General features: G+C 28.6%; 1 protein-coding gene across 2 annotated transcripts in view; it reads left to right on the top strand.

Moving 5' to 3' along the window:
* LOC142322109 (zwei Ig domain protein zig-8-like) overlaps nucleotides 1-20,386 on the top strand; it is a 705,864-nt gene that overhangs the window by 680,397 nt on the left and 5,081 nt on the right. The window lies entirely within an intron of this gene.

Genomic DNA, 20,386 nt, shown 5'->3' with positions numbered 1-20,386 from the left:
ATGCGATAGTTCTTGCGTAGGACTTCATCTATGCCGTTCATTGTTTCTTCTAAATCCTTTTTATTCTCGGCTAGAATTACTATATCATCAGCAAATCGTAGCATCTTTATCTTTTCACCTTGTACTGTTACTCCGAATCTAAATTGTTCTTTAACATCATTAACTGCTAGTTCCATGTAAAGATTAAAAAGTAACGGAGATAGAGAACATCCTTGTCGGACTCCCTTTCTTATTATGGCTTCTTTCTTATGTTCTTCAATTGCTACTGTTGCTGTTTGGTTCCTGTACATGTTAGCAATTGTTCTTCTATCTCTGTATTTGAACCCTAATCTTTTTAAAATGCTGAACATTTTATTCCATTCTACGTTATCGAATGCCTTTTCTAGGTCTATAAACGCCAAGTATGTTGGTTTGTTTTTCTTTAATCTTCCTTCTACTATTAATCTGAGGCCTAAAATTGCTTCCCTTGTCCCTATACTTTTCCTGAAACCAAATTGGTCTTCTCCTAACACTTCCTCCACTCTCCTCTCAATTCTTCTGTATAGAATTCTAGTTAAGATTTTTGATGCATGACTAGTTAAACTAATTGTTCTGTATTCTTCACATTTATCTGCCCCTGATTTCTTTGGTATCATTACTATAACACTTTTTTTGAAGTCTGACGGAAATTCCCCTTTTTCATAAATATTACACACCAGTTTGTATAATCTATCAATCGCCTCCTCCCCTGCACTGCGCAGTAATTCTACAGGTATTCCGTCTATTCCAGGAGCCTTTCTGCCATTTAAATCTTTTAATGCTCTCTTAAATTCAGATCTCAGTATTGTTTCTCCCATTTCATCCTCCTCAACTTCCTCTTCTTCCTCTATAAAACCATTTTCTAATTCATTTCCTCCGTATAACTCTTCAATATATTCCACCCATCTATCGACTTTACCTTTCGTATTATATATAGGTGTACTATCTTTGTTTAACACATTATTAGATTTTAATTTATGTACCCCAAAATTTTCCTTAACTTTCCTGTATGCTCCGTCTATTTTACCAATATTCATTTCTCTTTCCACTTCTGAACACTTTTCTTTAATCCACTCTTCTTTCGCCAGTTTGCACTTCCTGTTTATAGCATTTCTTAATTGCCGATAGTTCCTTTTACTTTCTTCATCATTAGCATTCTTATATTTTCTACGTTCATCCATCAGCTGCAATATATCGTCTGAAACCCAAGGTTTTCTACCAGTTCTCTTTATTCCGCCTAAGTTTGCTTCTGCTGATTTAAGAATTTCCTTTTTAACATTCTCCCATTCTTCTTCTACATTTTCTGTCTTATCTTTTTTACTCAGACCTCTTGCGATGTCCTCCTCAAAAATCTTCTTTACCTCCTCTTCCTCAAGCTTCTCTAAATTCCACCGATTCATCTTTTATTTCAGTTATGATATTATTTTGTAATTAATGATATGATTATTTTGTTGTAAATTCTTATTATAAAAAGGTGTTAGTAAAGGCTTATTATTATTATAAATTTTGTAAAGATTTTAAGTAGTAATTTTAATATTAAAGCAAGTAACGTTAAATTTAAACGCTCGCTCATACATACATACATACATACATACATACATACACACACATATAATTATAGATAAAAAAGTTTACATTGGTTTTAGCTTGAATAGACTGACAGACATTTTTCAGTATCATTTGCATATTCTAAAATAAAGGATGATTAATTCCAACTCATTGTAACATATTTTTATTTTTTATTTCCTAACGTGTTTCTTGAAATTTATTCAATATTAAACAATAAGCAACCCTCTCCCCGTAGCATAACGAGATGAGAATGATATGTAAATGAAGTATAGTCTTGTTCAGACTCAGGCCGACCATTTCTGAGATGTGTGGTTAATTAAACCTCAATCACAAAAGTACACTGGTATCCACTGTCTAGAATTCAAATCCGTTTAAAAGCAACCAACTTTTACTAGGATTTGAACATCAAAACTTTCGACTTTGAAAATTAGCTGTTAGGTGATTTGCGATTGCAAAAATTGAAAACATTCCATTTAACTTCTTCAAATTATAAAACACTTATTAAAATATTTTTTTACTAATTTTAATAATTAAAAAATTAATTTATTTGCAAGTGAAGAAATAAAATTGTTTTAATCCTTTTTTTTATATTTCATCCTTTAAAACTTTAAAACAATTGTTTTTTTGTTTTTTTAATTAACCCATATAAATTGCTGTAACGATGATAAAAAATTCATGTAGTTGTTATACCGCTGTTTACATTTCAATTTTCAAATTTTTCTCAAGGATCGTATGTTTGAGTTTGTTTGTAACCATCATGGATGTTTACAATATAAAATTAAAAAAAAATATATAAAATGTAGAGCAAGCTAATGAAAAATAAAGATAAAATACAAACAAAATATATACTTTAAAAAAAAAAGAAAAAAAGGCTAACTTTTATGTTGTCTACATAAATTAAACTATATATAAAGCTTAAATCACACACTGGTTTTATACCACAGGATGTTTTGTTACATAAATTTTAGTGTAATCAAAAGCTTGTGATCCCTTCGGTTGAAAAACAAAGCAGGTGAATTTTTCCATTTTACTAACGTTTCACTCAAAAGCTCATCCCAAAGGAAAGAAATACGCTGAAACCGAGATAGATAGGGAGAGACATTGTACAGTTGAGAATATGCAAAAAACAGAATTCCCTGCTGTACAATAAACTATCTACTTAGCCAAACCATCTAAATGACTCTGATTTAAACCCCTCTCCCTTTGGACTGAAGTATCCACGAGGTAAAGGCTCAGCTGCTATTTGTTATTACGTAATATTCAATATCCTGTATTTCACTAAGAATAGAGTTTAGCTACATCATCATTATCTAATAATACATAAAGTTTGATCAAAATGACTCATAAATCCTTTATACACACCATACAAGACTTATTATTTACCTACAACAGATAGATTTGTTCGTAAAAACCTCTCGAACTTTTAACTACCGTTAATAAAATATTAAATTCTATAACCAGACTTTTGTTATTACAAAAATAAAACAAATTTAATAACACAGGATTTATTTTTCTACGCACTCGTCTTAAGCCCAAAGGTGGTATTTTGTAAATCCATGCGGGATAGCTAAAGGTTTTTCTTGGGTAAAGCCGACTTATGAGTAAGTTCACTTGTGGTGGTCAGTACTTTTGTCACACATGAATTATAAGGCTGTTGACCTGTTTTGTGGTTCATAAAAAGCCGATTTATTAGTAAATAAAGGTGATTGTTGTTATATTTGAATATTTATATACATATACATCACAATGGTACAGATTCAGGAATAGTTAGTACGATAAAGTACAAGATTATAAATGATTTCTAATCGGGTTAAAACCAATTTTTAATTATTAAATAATTATTTAATTAAAACTTTTGAATTATCGGTGTATAAAAAATTATTATTCTGCTTTATTTAAAGTAACAAATAAAAGAATTATCTCTTTTGTACTCGTATATTCTTTAGTGTTTTTGAAATGAATGATATAAAAAGCGCAAAGACGTAAAAATGTAAAATCCTTCAACACTTTATATACTTAAACCAGGTTTTACGTCATTTGAGAATGTAGTACTAACATAAGAATTAAACAACTGTATAAAGTGATGCATAAAAAGACTTTCAGGCTTCTTGAATTTAACTTAATTTTATGTCATTTTTAAAGTTTAAAATTTTGTTTCAATTAAGTATAAAGAAATACTATGGAAGTAACTTAGAAAATATACGATTGTGTACTGGAGTGACTAACTTTCCAACTACTTTTTATTAATTAATGAATAGCCAATATTTACCAATTACTACATTAGCCGGTTTACGTGATCAATTTTTTGAGTTAGGCAGCTGGCGATACATAATAATTATTATTATTGAAAATGTATGCCTCACATTACAAATTGTGTTTTAGCTAAATTAAAATAACAAACATTATTAATGTAAAACTTATAAGGTTTTACTCAATTGATATATTTCACGTTAGGTAGTTATTTATAAGGCGATACGTGACAAAAGTTTAAATTCTATCTTTGTCAATGAATTTAGGGAATTGCAATTAAGTAAAAAGTAAACGCTTCTTATTAAGAGTTAAAAATTAAAGGTAGCTTCATTTTATACCCCAAAAATATTTGTTATTATGTAAAATTTTATTTCACTGCTGAAATTCTCAAAAGATTATTGAAGAAAAAACCACAGAAAATATTATTTTTGCCCTAATTCTTCATTACGTCTGTGTAAAACGTACAATTTAAAAAAAGCCGGAAAAAATTGCATAACTTCCCCAATTACCCTTGACAGATTTTTATTTCGGATACTCTATTGGGTATTTAAACAAATATTAATGATATTATTTTTACTTAAAATCAATTATGAAATACAAATAGAAACAAAAAAAACTATTTTGGAAATCGATTTTAAGCATTTTTAAATTCTATAGGAAGTTTATCTAGTCTAGGAAAACTTTTACTCTTAATTTTTTTAATTGCTTTCTGTACTTTACATTTTAATATCCTTTACCTTATTTTTTTATCCTTTACCTATTTTAATGTACTTTACCTTTTTGTGTATCCACTTCAGCTATCTCCCCCATTCCTTTTCAACGTTTAGTTCCTTACGTTTCTCTCTTTGTCATACACAGGTTCTCCACGTATTTCTTCCATATTTCTCTTAGTGCCTTTTTCTCATGTAGAATTATACCAACGGTATACTTCTTTACTCTCATTTTATCATTAATTTCCATTTATCCCATGTGCTCTCTTCACCTCCTATACATCATACTGCCTTTTCTTTTCCTCAGTATTGTTGTGTTCTTCCTTCAACCACCTTTTTCTAGCTTTATTTTTATTCTCATCTAGATTTCTTCCCTGTTTTCATTTTCTTTTGCTATCTGTTTAATTTCCTTTGACTAGCCTTTTCCTCATCATTTCTTCATCCAATTGATTCAACTTTTCTAAGTTCCATTTCTTAACTACCTTGGCTTTCTTTAATTTTTTTTAAAGCTATATCTTATTTCCATCATAAGTCGCACATGATTATTATTGATATCTGTACCCGGTATTTGATTGGTTTTGTTAACAACAATCCTCTAACTTTCTGATAGAAATCTTTCAAGTCCCCAGGGGACACATACATATATTTTATCCTTTTGTAATTTTTTGGTTTTTGAATCAAGTTTTGGTTATAAATAACTTTTTATGCTGTCAAAATGATACTAATTTCTTCCATTCCTTATCCGTAAACCGAATTTTCCTACGGTTTCTGTTTGATCTGTTTACTTTATTTGTGACGCTTTCTTTATTTTTATTACATAGACAACTGCGTTTAATGTTCATGTAACGAATTATATAACAAACTTATATATCCATCGATTACCAAACTGAAATATGTTGTTAATTTAAACTCAGATAATTCGGACGACCTTTAGCTTTAAAGTATAACAGGTTCGAGCCGGCCTCGAACTACCAATCTTCAGGTCAGAAAGAAGAAGCTTAATGATCTGCTTTACTCTGACACGTCTTTTGTGATTACAGTTAGGAATCATCACCGAATACACAAAATAGATTCTAGAGCACCAAAACCTATTTTTTCTTTTGATTTTTGAAAATAAGCTGTCTTAAACAAAGTTCAATTTTTTGATTTGCGCAAAAGTTCGTCATAAAATACATCTTAAAAATAATAGTTTTTTTATTTTAGAAATTATGTATGTTATGTGATCTCAAAGGCGACCTATTTAAAAAATGGAAGAAAAGTCAGGTATTTCTTTCTTTATTAACAACTCAGAAATGTCTTAAATTAAATGTTTTTTCTATTGATAAAGGCCCAAGTGTATTGTTTATTGTTCATAAATAAATTCATAAAATAATAAGTTTTAAAACAAGTTGTTTATCTTTATTTTGTCATATAAATTCTCACTGAAGAAATACCTGTTTTCAAATTCAACGTTCCTCTTTCATCGTGTGCAGTTTTACACAGACTTCAAAATTATTTTTTCTAAGGATGTACAGAACAGTACAGTTTATGTAAAAATTAACATCTGATGTGGACATCAAATTACTTCTTTGTACGCCTATTAAATTACATATACTCATTTTTATTTTTTTTAAAGAAAAGTACGTAAATTATTATTTATTATAATTTTTTTTTTTCAATCAGAGGTTAATACTTATTAATAAATCAATATATTTAGATTAAAAGTAAAAAGTTAAAAAAAAGGAGATGAACTCGGATTTGAACCGATGTGCCTTTTCCTTGTAAGATCCAAATATTTCATTAATTAAAATTTTATTTGGCTATAACTGTGAAACAAATGAGAATAAGTATCATTTATGATATATCTTGAAAAGCTGTCAATAAAGACTTATTACTATACTTAATAAAAAACTGAAAAATCAAATTATTTTTGATTTTGGCCTTTTCTGGACACTTTTGTTCCAGTCAATTAAAATCAAAAGTGGAGGTGCGCAATTAGATGTTACAACAGTTCTAAATCCATAATTTCAGCATCCTACAGCTAATCGTTTTTGAGTTACGTGAGACACATACGTACGTACGTACGTACAGACATCACGCAGAAACTAATCAAAATGGATTCAGGGATGGTCAAAATGGATATTTACGTTGAAATCTGAAAACTGAAATTTGTTACAATCACAATACTTCCTTTATTTCGTACAAGGGAGTAAAAAACAATTAAATTAAATTACACATAATCGTAGATGGGTATGACATGTCAATAATTACAATTTCTTTCACCATTCACCGTACTAGTATTAATATTTTCGGATAAGATCTTAGTAGTTTTTTTAAACATGTGGTCACCATCGAATTCCAAGATCACATATTTTCCAGTTACAAATATTATTTTTTGTATAAAATAAATAATTTTACACCATTCTTGGATCATAATTCTTCATTATCCTGGCCTCTACTCAATGCAGCTGTGTTGCAACATGGTTAAATCTGATTAACGCCATATTTGTTACACTTAACCTTCAAACGGTTGTCTAAAGGTTTTATTCCACGAAATGCATCACAAACCCAATTAACACAGAAGTACTTAAACTGTTGTGTAAGATTTTAGCGAATCGTGTCTAAACTAATGATTGATATTTAAGAACATCTTAATTTGAACCATCTCTAATTTTTACAAAACAATTTTTTTTGTTTTTATTCTTTTTGAACCCAAAAGCTACTAATTTTCTGTGTTTTTGGAAATACTACTTTCATAAGCACGTACCCTTAAAATAAAATCATACAAAAAATATAAATCTTTTAACTATTTCTTCTTACAGAAATAGATAATCTTAGTTTTCGTAACTCCATTTTTATTTAATCTCTACTATTTATTTTTTTATTCATACTCACCTATATTTTGATTGATTCATTGCTGTTCTAAATTCCTTTCTGTTTGGAACTAATCTTTTAACTTCAAATTATTAACTAGATCCTACATCCTTAGGATATACAGTAGTCTATGTTTTTGTATAACGTATGGTTATTATATCTCGGAATAAAATGCTATATAATATAAAACAGCAATTTACTAACGTGACGGCATATAACTTTTAAAAATAGTTAATGATCCTTCAATTTAGCCATTCTCTACGGTCGACTAAAAGGATGCGGTAGAGAGATATGATTATGGAAGAAAAGAAATTAACCTATATTCCAAATCTCATGTGTTACTAATAGAGTTGCCTACGCTTTGTATAACACTCAAAAGAAGATTGGTAAATACATATATGTGGAAATAATAAATCATCTTCACCTACATGGTCGCGGGAGAATTGATTAGATTGTATAAATAAATATTTTATTCTTATCGGTACAGCCATCATAATCTATCATGACAAAATGAGTAGACACTCGTAGGTTTCTCCACAAATAAAAAAATTGAATTATTTCAGCGTTTGCCTTGATGAATCAAGAAAAAAGGTGATAAAATCCTGAACAGTTGTAAGATAGCAATTATAAGTGGTTAAAATCTATATCAATAATAATAGATATGTGACACAAGTTAATAAATAATATTTAAAAAAAATAATAAAAACATTCTGTAAGGCATTAATGAAAATTATTGTAGTATATAATATTTTTACATAAACGAAGATGAAAATTCAGGGTTGTTTGTTTAACTGACATTATTTTTTTTTTTTAGATTTTATAATTATTATTATTTAAAAACTCATCGACAGTGTATAACTGGTTCTGCAAGAGAAAAGTTTTTAATTTTATTTTTTGTAAATTAATAGGAACGCCTTTTAAACTGATCGTTGATTTATTAAAAATTACAACAAAACCAAACTAAATACCCTTTCACTTACAATAAAGAATTGTTTTCAGTTACCCGAAAAGCTTTATGTTGTGTAGTAGTATAGAGGTAGATACTACTATTATTTACGAATAATTGTTTTTTTCTGTATTATGTTTTTAAATACAAGATAAGTACAATTCAATTGAAAGAATATTTGTTTATTGAACTACATCGAAAAATATAATTTTACATCAAGATTTCGGCTTAACGTTATAATTTGATTTCTGTTTTTCAGATATAAGCCCATTTTGAGGAAAAACAAACAGTAATCTATTGCTTATCATTAGATGTAATTTTATAATTTCATTTTTATATGCTATTTATTCGTGATAAGTTTTAATACGGTACTGAATAAAATTATTTTTCTTGTTCAGTTATTTTATTGATTTTTTTATTGATAACAATAAAAGTTTCTTTAATTAACAAAAATAAAAATTTTTAATTGTATTTTCGACGCCTTTTAATTTATCTTTATTGATCACCATCTATATCATATTTATTCTACTGTTATTTAATCCCCTGATGGATGTTTATTTGAATTAATCCAAAGGTTTATAATTATATAAACTAGTACAATATTGGCGTTCAGGTATTTCAAAAAGTTAAACTATTAATCACAAATGGAGGAAGGAATGTGAGACGATACACGGTAAGTAACTGGGTAGAAGACATAAGCACAAAAATTGATAATAAATAGGACAAAAACACAAATGAACAAAAATAATGTAAGACAAAAACATAAATTACAATTACAGGACAAAGCACAAATTACTCACAATGGGTAGAAGATGGCAACGTCGTATTTAAAAAAAAGAAAAAACGTCTTGTATATTTCTTCGAGTGGTTTTACGGCCGACGATTGTAATACTCGTATATCGTTCGGGGAAATCCTTCTGTTGGTGTGGTAGTACCAATTTTTCTTCAGTTTCTCAGCTTCAGTTTCTTCTTTAGATCCAGTGTATTTTTTTTGCTCTATGATATCACCACGTAAGCTTGAAGCTTGTGCGTGGGATATGGAAATGGAATTTTGCAGCGCATGAAAAATGCTATGCCTGGCATTTTCAATTCCATTATTAATTTTTACATATGTTACACTATTACAAATGTTCAAGAAGCATGCAAAGATGAGCTTTCTGAATAGAATAATGATTTTAAATGCTGATGATAAGTTCCAATCCCATTTATTGTTCTTGGCAGCGCCTCTCATCATTAGGCTCAGTGACCCATACTTGAGCGGGATAATTGGAGGTGTGTATGTGTATACAATGTAATCCGAGAAATCAGTAATTTTTTTTTTCTTTTTAATGTGTTATATTAATCAGTCCCGTATAAATATCCGGTCCCTCTGCAAATTATGGGAAAGGTAATCCAAAGAACGATTTCGACCGGTCACTCGACTTGGTCACTCGTTTCGTTTTTGTGATAGCAATAGATATCGTGCTAACCTATGATTTAAAATTTTTCTGTATAAGATTGTCCTAAACAAAATCTAATGGAAAACAGATTTAACTGCAAGATGCGTACTGCACTCAAAATCAAAAATCACTGTGTTAGTTTTTAATTTATTATCACAAAGTTTATTTACAGCGTTACCAAATTTCTATCACTTTATCTTCCTTTTTAATCCCAATTTGAATATGTCCAAAAGCACAAATCATTTGTCCATTTATCCTTTTACATTCCTGACAGAATTTGTGTATGTGATCATCTGTAAGTTATCAATTATAAGTCTCTTATGGCAAACAATTAAAAAATATATTTAAAACTTTAACAGTAATTTATGTTTTACAGTTAAAAAATTTGATTAAATCAGTCAAAGATATTTACTCAAATGTTCTCAATTGTGTAAAATACAATCTTTCAGTTTCTTTGAAATAATTATTTATTAGAATAAAGTACAGTTTGTTTAATTCACAAGTGAGTTAGAAACCATTTATTCTCGTTCTTTTCTTTTCACTCTTCATTCTTTAGATCTTAAACAATGACACTCAAACCGTAATTTTTGTAATGTTAGTTGATTCAATTCTAATTAGCTCATCATAGCAGCGCTCATTCTTTTCATTCATACATTGTGTAGTAACGGTCTTTACGATGTATGTTTTGTATATTTTGTAAATTTTTCATGTATTTAAAAAATACAACAAAAATTTTATAAATTATGTAAAAGTAATGGTATTTTAACAAAAACCGAACCGAGTTTGTTGAATAAAATGTTTCAAAAATTATTTCAATACAGTTTCGGTCCATTTTATGGGCATCAGCTACTAAAGTAGCTGATGCTGTTTCTCACTCTGATGTTTATTATCTGATGTTATTGCTAGTTGTTTTCTTTTGATTAAATGACAGTTACTTAGAAAGATCAAATGGCTAATTCAAGTTGAATCATGATGCTCAAATGCTTTAAGGGATCTTCTCTTGCGTGAGTAAAACTTCAAGGTTGTTCTGTTAATACTGCTGTGGACTGCTTTAAGTGCTTATTTTATCTTATTTGAATATCAGTTCCATTTGTTCAGTCTAGTTTATATATAACAGAATCATTGCTTTTAGAAGGTGTTATGTAAATGTATATTCATCTTATGAATATATCTAGGATTTTATTGTATATGATTTTAATGTATTTGATTTTACTATATCTAGGATTTTATGTTTTAAATAAATGTAATAAATAAAATAAGGACAATAATGATATAACATAGATATTAGTTAATATGAAAGAACAAAAATTATTTTATATTTATTTCTGCCAAGAGTGTAATATAAAATAATAAATTACAAAATACAAAGAAAGGAGGGTTTCTAAGAATCAAAAAAGTGCACTCTATTAAATAAGAATTATTTTCTTCTTCAAAAATAAAAATAGAATCGACAAATTGAAATAGAACAAAAAGGAATGTTACTAAAGTAAAATGAGAAAAGTCAATTCGAGAACTACTCATATTTTTTTGCGATTATCAAATAATAAACAAAATAAAATTGAAATAAATACAAATTAGAATAAAATAGGAAACAGCTTTGTTTAAAACAGTAAACGTTTTTTATTAACGGTAAAACATTCTTAAAATATTTGTTTTAATTTCGCTAACCCTCACTTTTACAATTTTCATAAGGTTTTTATCGCATATGACTATTTAAATAATTGTACAGCTTAATAATATATTACCAAACAAAATTTAAATCTTCTACATTTACAAATGAGTAGGACTTCAAAACAAAAAATTTTGAATATTTCATTTTTGAATCACAAAAAGAAACATAATGTTAGTTTTGGTCTACACGTACATTTTCATAAGGATAATATATCTTCAAATTCAAATTTTGTACTGGGTGTTTATTTTAAAGAGCGAAAGACTTTTTAAAAACGTTAATACAATAATTTCGGATGAAGAGATTGGCAGTACTATACATTGTTATTTTTTAATTAGCTGATATAATTCTATATTTCTTTTTTGTGTAACGTTAGTAATTTTTTGTAACCATGTTTTTTATTGATAAGAAATGATTTGAACACTGAAGAAAGGGTTTTTGTTGTGAAAAATTATTTATCAACTCAGTCTGTTGTTTTGTGTCACAATTATCTTTTCAATTGTAGTTTCCGAATAAGAATGTACCAAATAAATCTTTAATTCATGGTTTTATAAAGGAATATAGAGGGACTGGTTCCATTTGCAATCAGAGACATAACTAAAAACGTTTAGTACTTAATGACAAAACACTGGAAGATGTTAAGGTAAGGTTTTTAAATTCACTTAACAAATCGTTACGAAAATTTTCGCAACAAAAAGGAATACCTCTGAATAGTGCTTCTAAAGCTACCCGACTACATTACTTAGTTTAATCGGGAGAGCATTAAAGTGTTGAATAATCTATTTTTTACATATGAGGTTTGTTTTCACTTGAGTGGTTACGTTAATAGTTGGAATCATCGCTACTGGAGTCCAACAGTCCTCACATCATCAATTCATGACCTCTACTCCCACAGAAAATTGGTGTGTGGTGTGCAATTTCCAGGCAAAGAATAATCGGCTCTATATTCTTTGAAAACACTTTTAATGCAGTCTTCTACCAAGAAATTGTAACGCAATTTATTTCAAATTTAGAATTAAATGAGAAATTCATGGTTCAACAAGATGGGATCGATGTTACTCGGCAAGAGCAACAATGGAACTTTTGAGATATTTCTTTAGTGAAAGAGTAATATCGACTGGCTTATGACCAGCTAGGTGACGCGTTCTCTCTCCTGCAGATTTTTTTCTCTGGGGTTAACTAAAAGGTTGTGTATTGAAAAATAATCCACACACCATTAAAAAACTGGAAGCCACCATAACTCAAGAATTACGATAAATTGGAAAAGGTACAATTTGAAAGATTGCACGGATTATGAAAAATAAAGGTAAAAGGTTTGCATTGATAAAAATTTAGGACACTTTCAAAATTCGTTATAAAAAATTTAATCTCAATATTGTTTTGCACAAATAACTGTAATATTTGTAACTAATCACATTTAATGTACCACATTGTTTTTCTTTAAATTTGAGTTGCTTTTTTTAGATTGCGTTTTAAAACAAACATTCTGTATAACCTCAGAGTGTTTCCTATTGGCACTGATGGAGATCGGGTTGACATGTGAATTTATGAAGAAATTTCATTACATTTTTAATTAAAATATTAGATTTTGGCAAGATGAATTTTTTGCCTTATGAGAGAATAGATTGGGTGTAAATCTAACCAGTTAAATTATTGGTTTATTAATACAATTCGAAGATGTAAACTCTCTTACCAATCATAAATAACCACACGTAACATGTAGTATATTCTTCATCGGAATCTACTTTAAATACTACCTTATATAAACTAACTAAATTAGAAGTTTTAATAATGCCTATTTCATTTACGCTTTAGTAGCAGTAGAGTTTAGTATGGCTATCTTCAGTTGTCTTCACTTGCCGGCCTCCGTGGCGCGACTGGTAGTGTCTCAGCCTTTCATCCGAAGGTTCTGGATCCGAATCCCCGTCAGACATGGCATTTTCACTCACGCTACAAATCATTCATCTCATCCTCTGAAGCAATACCTAATGGTGGTCCCGAAGGTTAAACAAAAAGAAAAGACTTCTCTTCACTTAGTTTTAAAAACTTTTTTACAATTAATAGATACAATTTTCAGTTAGTCATTATTAGAAAGAAATGTTTCAGATTTCAAATCTTTTGGATTTATTTATTTCTACTTTATGTACTTTAACATATTAATACACTTAATCTACTACTTTTACATACTCTATTTTTTACTTATTATGCATTTTTTGTTTTCCTAATTCTCGATTTAAAGAAATTTAAAATAAATAATATTTAAATATTAACAACATGAAAAATTATTAGCTAATTAAAAAAACTTTAACAAATTTTTATTTTGACATTTCTTTTCTTTTACTGCTGAACAGTAACATTATAGCCCGTTCAGCATAAAAAAATTAATAAAGAATAAGTGATTATAGTAAAACGTAACAAATTAAAAATTATCAGTTTAACGTCAGACAATATTCAATGTCTAGTATTAAGCAGCATTACCTTCTTAAATTTCAAATATGTTCCTAATATACCTAATATACCTAAAATATTCAAATATATATACTTCAAATATTCCTAATATACCTTGAGAGAGGCTGATCCAAATGTAAATTGAAGTACCTCACATTATTAACTTGTACTAGGCTTTCGTCGTTTTGGGTATCACAGCTAGTGCTCTTGCGCAGGGTAGAAATGACATGAACCGAATTATTCCCATTCAACTCTGACGTGCCATTTATCCAGCCTGTGTTTAAAAAAACCCTAGGAAAGAAACCATAGGTATTCATGGTAGGTCAGAGAGCTTACATCTACCATTTATTATTATTTTAACCATTATTTTACTAATTACATTTACACCATATAACTTACAAAATGTATGTAATTATATTCTCATAATTTCATAAAAATATAATAAAATTTCCTCATAAACTCACAATTGTCAACCCGATCTCCATCGGTTTCCAGTATAAATTTTCTGATGTATAAAACATTTGAATATGAAGACATATTATTTTTTATAAAAATATACGTGAAGACCAAAAATAGCTTGATTTTTCATTTTTGGATCAAAAAATGAAATACGTAGCACATTGCGACAAGCCACTCGTGATATTCGCGAATCAACAACTACGGTAGCGTGCAAATTAATCCGAACACAGATGTTATCTAATAAACGGTAACTTTATTTTGAAAAAAATCATACCTGTTTAATTTTTGAATATTTAGTAATTAATATGTCGTCCTTTATCCTTAATCGCTTCAAGTTCAGGATTTGGCGTCGATTCAACTAATGCATTACACATTTGTTTGACTTCTTTATCATGAAACCATACAAATACTGTTGTTTTAATGAGGTCAATTTTTGTGGTACAATCATTTTTGAGAGCTGTTTTTTTTACAATTGCTCGAAGATTTTCAATTAGATTTAAGTATGGGGAGTTTCCTGTTTACTGGAGCACTTTAATGTTTCATTGTTCGAAAAATGTTTCCACTTTTTTGGAAAATCTTGTAGGAACACTCCATTGTCTTGTAAAAATTTGTTTTGAAGTTGTCTCACAGCCCTTACCTTCACTATCTTGATATATCCATCACCTTTCAACATATAATTTACTACAAATAATGAACAAAAACCTTCAAATTTGAAACGATCCCAAAATATTTTTTTCTGGAGATGTTTAACTGATTGTTGTATAGAAGAAAGTATAGATGTATTTTCATCTGATGCTTTTCTAACGTATGGAACTCTTTGCCTCTGAACATAAAAATTGACTCGTCGGAAATCATAACGTATTTTCAGCCTTCTTTGGTCCAGTTATCATGTGCTTTGGCTCCCAAGAGCCTTTTTTATAGATTACTGGTGTTAAAAGCTGCGTTTTAGCTGGCCGACAAGCTTTCCATCCAGCTGCAAGAAATCGGCATCTAACAGTTGTTAGTGTAAATCTGTTCCACTGACTGTTAATTCTCGATTTAAATCCACAGAAGATATTTTTGGATCAAGTTTACTTTTTCTCACTAATAACTGATCCTGTATTGGAATTGTTTTTCTTTTAGAGTTCCTTTGAAGTGAAAAGGAACCAGATTCATTAAACGGGTTCAAAATTGCATTCATTGTCCCTAGTTCAACACCGCACTCAGAAGCTATTTATCGTTGGGTCGGGATGCTTAGAAAGAGAAATAATTTTTCGAACGCTTTTTTGGAGTTATGTCCATTATTATATATTCAAGACATATAAAACAAAAAGTATAACAACTTGATTTTGTAACAAAAAAATTAAACAAACTTTCACAAAACACTATTTGTAACATTAAAATTGTTATATAACCAAAGAGAAATAACCTCACATCATTCAGACAACTTAAAGAATGGGTGTAGTCTAGTATTGTAGCCACAACATGGAAATAAACAAAAAATTCCCTTTGTTCGGATTAATTTGTACGCTACTGTAGGTCCTTTTCTGCTGTTATTATTGCTATGTCAGCTCCAAATGCTTCCAAGTGTCTCTTGAATGCTAGGAAAATAAGATATATAGGAAAGGTAACTAAGTAAGGTGCGTAACTAAGAAAGCTACAAAAGTGTACCAGAGTTAATAAGATGAATTAATTCGTCAGTATAAACTTAACTAGGGGATACACCCCATCATTCCAATAAAGTGGTCAATTATAAAATAAAAGTTGAAAAATTTATTTCGAAAAATTAAACAAACAACAATTTGTTAAACGCCTTGAAAATAAGTAAAACCATATTATTTTCTCTAAACGTGAAGATTGATTAAATTAATTATTCCCTTTACTCGTTCATCATCGGCATCACAATAAGAAATCCAAACTGAATAGTATGACTTTAGATCTTTTGAAAAAGAAGTATATCTTTGATTTAAATTTTTTATAAACAATTTCTTAAACCTTTTGACGGAGATAGGATCAAATTTATAGAATGATAATTTTTTTCAAATCGTTTTAATCTTTTCAGATTTCAGAGCTATTACAATTTTAATTATTTTCCCAGAGACCTGTGAAGTAGCCAGATCTTAACATAGCTTTAAATATTTATGCAATTTATAATAAAGTTTCTCATAGCTGTTGTATTAGAATTTGTCCGATTATTAAATCGCATCCACATTTTAGTTTGATTTATTTCTTTTAATACTGCATTTTCTGTTTCATTAGGATTGAAATGATTGATGGGTTGTGATATCTGAAAAAGGGTTGCTAGATATTCATTGATTTCATCCTTCGCATAACTGCAGTCGTTCAAAGAAATGAAATTGCAGCAACGCAATAGTGAAATGAATTTGTTTTTTTTAAGTTAAATTATCACAGAACTTTACAACGTTTTTATAATTAAACGTTTTAGTTTTGATAAAATTTTGTCATCAAAATTAATTAATATGTAATAAAGTAAAACTTTAATCTTACTAGAAATTTTAATTTAAAAGATTTTTAGCTTTTTCTTATTAAAATTCTACTCTAAAAAGACTTAAAAAAAGTAGAATTTTTGTTAAAAAATTTAATTTAATTTTCATTTTGAAAGAATTTGATAAATGACGACGTATTGACGTCCAATATTTTTTTTATTTATTTCATTAAAAATTTCATAATTTTCACTTGGTTACATAAAATATTTTGTTGTTTATAAATATCATTAAAAAAAAAAATTGTTTATAAATCCTGGAATAATTTTACTCATATTTTGATTTTAACAGGCAATATAACATTAAATTTTGGAATCTATATCTTAAATAATTCCACACCAAAACATGAACTATGAAAACATTAAAAATATCAGTATAAAAATCTAACTTAATATAGTCTACTGCAATCAAAATTCACCATAAAATTATTAACGTAAAAAGAAGAAAAAATTACAATAGCGATAATCATGAAAAAAATTATTAAAAACCAAAATTGTAATAATATATTTTACCATGAAGTAAGCTATGAATTTTCTTTACGATTTGCAGTAGATTAAATCATATTTTAAATGTAATATAAAACTCCTTATTACGTACATGTAATATAACATACTATTTTCACTTCTTTTTATTTCTGTTCCTTCTACTAATTTAATTAAATTTTAATATTTTCTGTCTTACAGCTTTTAAAAACAAAATCTTTTATCTTTTTATTAAAAAGAAATTACGTTATTAATATTTTAATAAAAGTTGTTACCCAATTATAATAATAATAATAATAAAAATTTGTATTGCACTTACATTTATATAATATTAGACATTTTTAGTAGACATAACATAACATACGCAAGCACGCGGGAGCGCTGATACATTCACAAATATTAACATTATTAAAAATTACTATAAACATACATACGTATTTTTATATAATGAAACTCCTGAAAACATTGTTCGCATGTTAAATTGACTACATGAAATATTTATATTTCAAACGATATGAGAATATAAGCTTACTTTTTATCAGTGATTAGCAGAATATGAACAGTTGATCTTTTTACAAATTTATTAATGTTTAATTTAAATAATTTTAATGATGAAAACAAAAAGTGATATTTGTAAAGTATGTATTTAGAGGATTATCAGATTCAGTAATCAACCGATTATATTTAATTAACACTAACTGAGTTTTAATAACGGACATGGGGAACACTTTGTAATAACAAACCACTCATGAGAGAATAAAGCTGTAAATTAACATTCGCATTCAGTTTAAGCTTTAATGCACATTAATTAAATCACCGATAACTGTTAACACCATAACCCGACCTATCAAAAACCTTGTTTTTTATCAATCATGTGAGGAGTTATATAAACAGCCATTCAGAGTACAACAAATTTTCACTAACCGCAATACGGAGTTGTACATTAAAATGTCCGATAAGGAAATATAATATATATATTATTACTATATTTTATATATATATAAAAGTACAACTTTAATTTAATACATGAAAGGGTGTAACTCTATATATAAATATTATGCTTTTTGATATTTACAAGCAAGAAGAAAACACTTTATTGCAGGTGAGAGGATAATTTTTTTATTAGCTGTTTTACTGTTTTGGTATTTTAAATGTAAAATTAAAAGTAATTTCGTTCAGTTTCGTTAGCGGTTTGACATTTCACTTTTTCTCATAAGCCCTCGTGAGCGTATTTGTAAATTAGTATTTAGGAAGTGCGGAGTACATTGCATTAATTTATCGCTTGAAGAATTAGATGTTGCCTTATTTCATTTATTGAATTGTAAAATCCTGTACACAATGTTTATGTATATGCAGAGTGTCTCAAATAAATGTACCCGCTCTTTGGGTCGTTGTAGGTAGAAAACGAACAGGATGGAAATGATAAAACCATTTCAGATGATAGTTAAAAACATTTGTTTTTTGTTGTTATTAATCACTGCTACATTGTAACGAGTGATCGTAAAGTCGCGCAACCCAAATGACTACAAATTTTTTTTAGAAAGCCTTTTTATTATTTTTTTTCTATTAATTTACAAAATAATATTAACATTTACAAAAGTATTACTTACAAGTTTATAATTAATGTTGGAAATGTCTACCATGATTTTCACTGCATGTATCAACGAGTTTTTTACATTGTATGCGACCATTTTCAGTATAGCAGTAGTGATATTTGATATACAGTCCTCAATATTTTGTTAAGTACATCAAGTGTATGGAGGTTGCTTGAGTTCACATTATCTTTCAAAAAACCTTATAAATAAAAATCGGGAGGACTCAGGTCCGGTGAACGAAAAGGCCGTAGACCACGAGAAATTATTCGCTCATCGAAGAAATTGCACATACTACTACTGTTCGCCGTGTGTGCAGTTGCTCCGTCTTGTTGTAGTCAGCAATCACTTTCATCAGCATGTAGCAAAGCTAAAAACTGCATGATTATTTCTTGATATCGTTCAGTTGAGATGACCTCCGAAAAAAGATAGTCCGACAATTCTCTGACGAAGTGCACCACACCACACACTCTAATTTTTTGCGAATGTGATAGCTGTTCATGGAACTCATGTGGGTTCTATGAAGACCCCACGCATTTGTAATTTTTACTGTTAACATTTCTGCTATGATGAAACCAAGCGTCATCGCTGAAAAAAACCTTGTGTAGAACAGATATGTCATTTCGAATGAAACTTCTAATCCGGTACGGATGTAATTTTAGAAATTTAGTAGTCTTATGAATACTTCCTTTAGATAGCCTAATCTGGTTAGAATGTTTTCGAAGAGACTTTTCTGGAGAACGAAGAAGTTTCATTTATCGTCTGCAGACTTTCGTCAGTTAAAACACTTGGACGGCCGGTCTTATCTGGTTCTTTACCTACTTTAGTAATTTCATTGAAGTCACTTAACAATAGTGTCGTTTATTTCGGTGAAGAATCATCAGAGGAGGAATTAAAACTGCTAAAAATTCAGCCGACTGAGTGGTCACACTCAAGGAGTGAGATCGCTCTAGGGAGTCGAGTGGTCACTATTTTATACATAACAAACTGATTTTTTTATTAGCATACTTTCTGTATAAACTTTCAAAAAAATATTTTTCATTTTAGTTTTTCCAGCCTCCTTATGTTATTTTGAATACATGGCCTTTCTACACATTAAAATGGTATATGAAGGTAACACTGAATCATTGATGAACAGAAGATAACAACGTATCATTGGTTGTTTGTCAAACATTTTTTAAATACCTTAATTCTAAATATTTACTGATTTCTACAGTAAAAAAAGTTTGTTTTTTAGCTGCTAAGTTCATTAAATATGTATTTAAATGATTTTAATTTTAATTTTACCCAATTATTTATTTAAACTCATGTTCGCAATATCCCAAAATATCAAATTAAAATTTTATAAAATATTTTATTCACTTTTTACAAAAATTATTTTAAAACTAATTAACTTCGATTACAATGAATCAACCATTAAATTTTGTTTTTTACGGCTTTTGTTAAACCGTATGTTAGTTTCTGCAGC

The sequence above is a fragment of the Lycorma delicatula genome, chromosome 3 (assembly GCF_047948215.1).
Source record: "Lycorma delicatula isolate Av1 chromosome 3, ASM4794821v1, whole genome shotgun sequence".
Classification (NCBI taxonomy): Eukaryota; Metazoa; Arthropoda; class Insecta; order Hemiptera; family Fulgoridae; genus Lycorma; species Lycorma delicatula.
The sequence above is the reverse complement of the archived record's forward strand: the minus strand, read 5'-3'. Positions and strand labels throughout refer to the sequence as shown.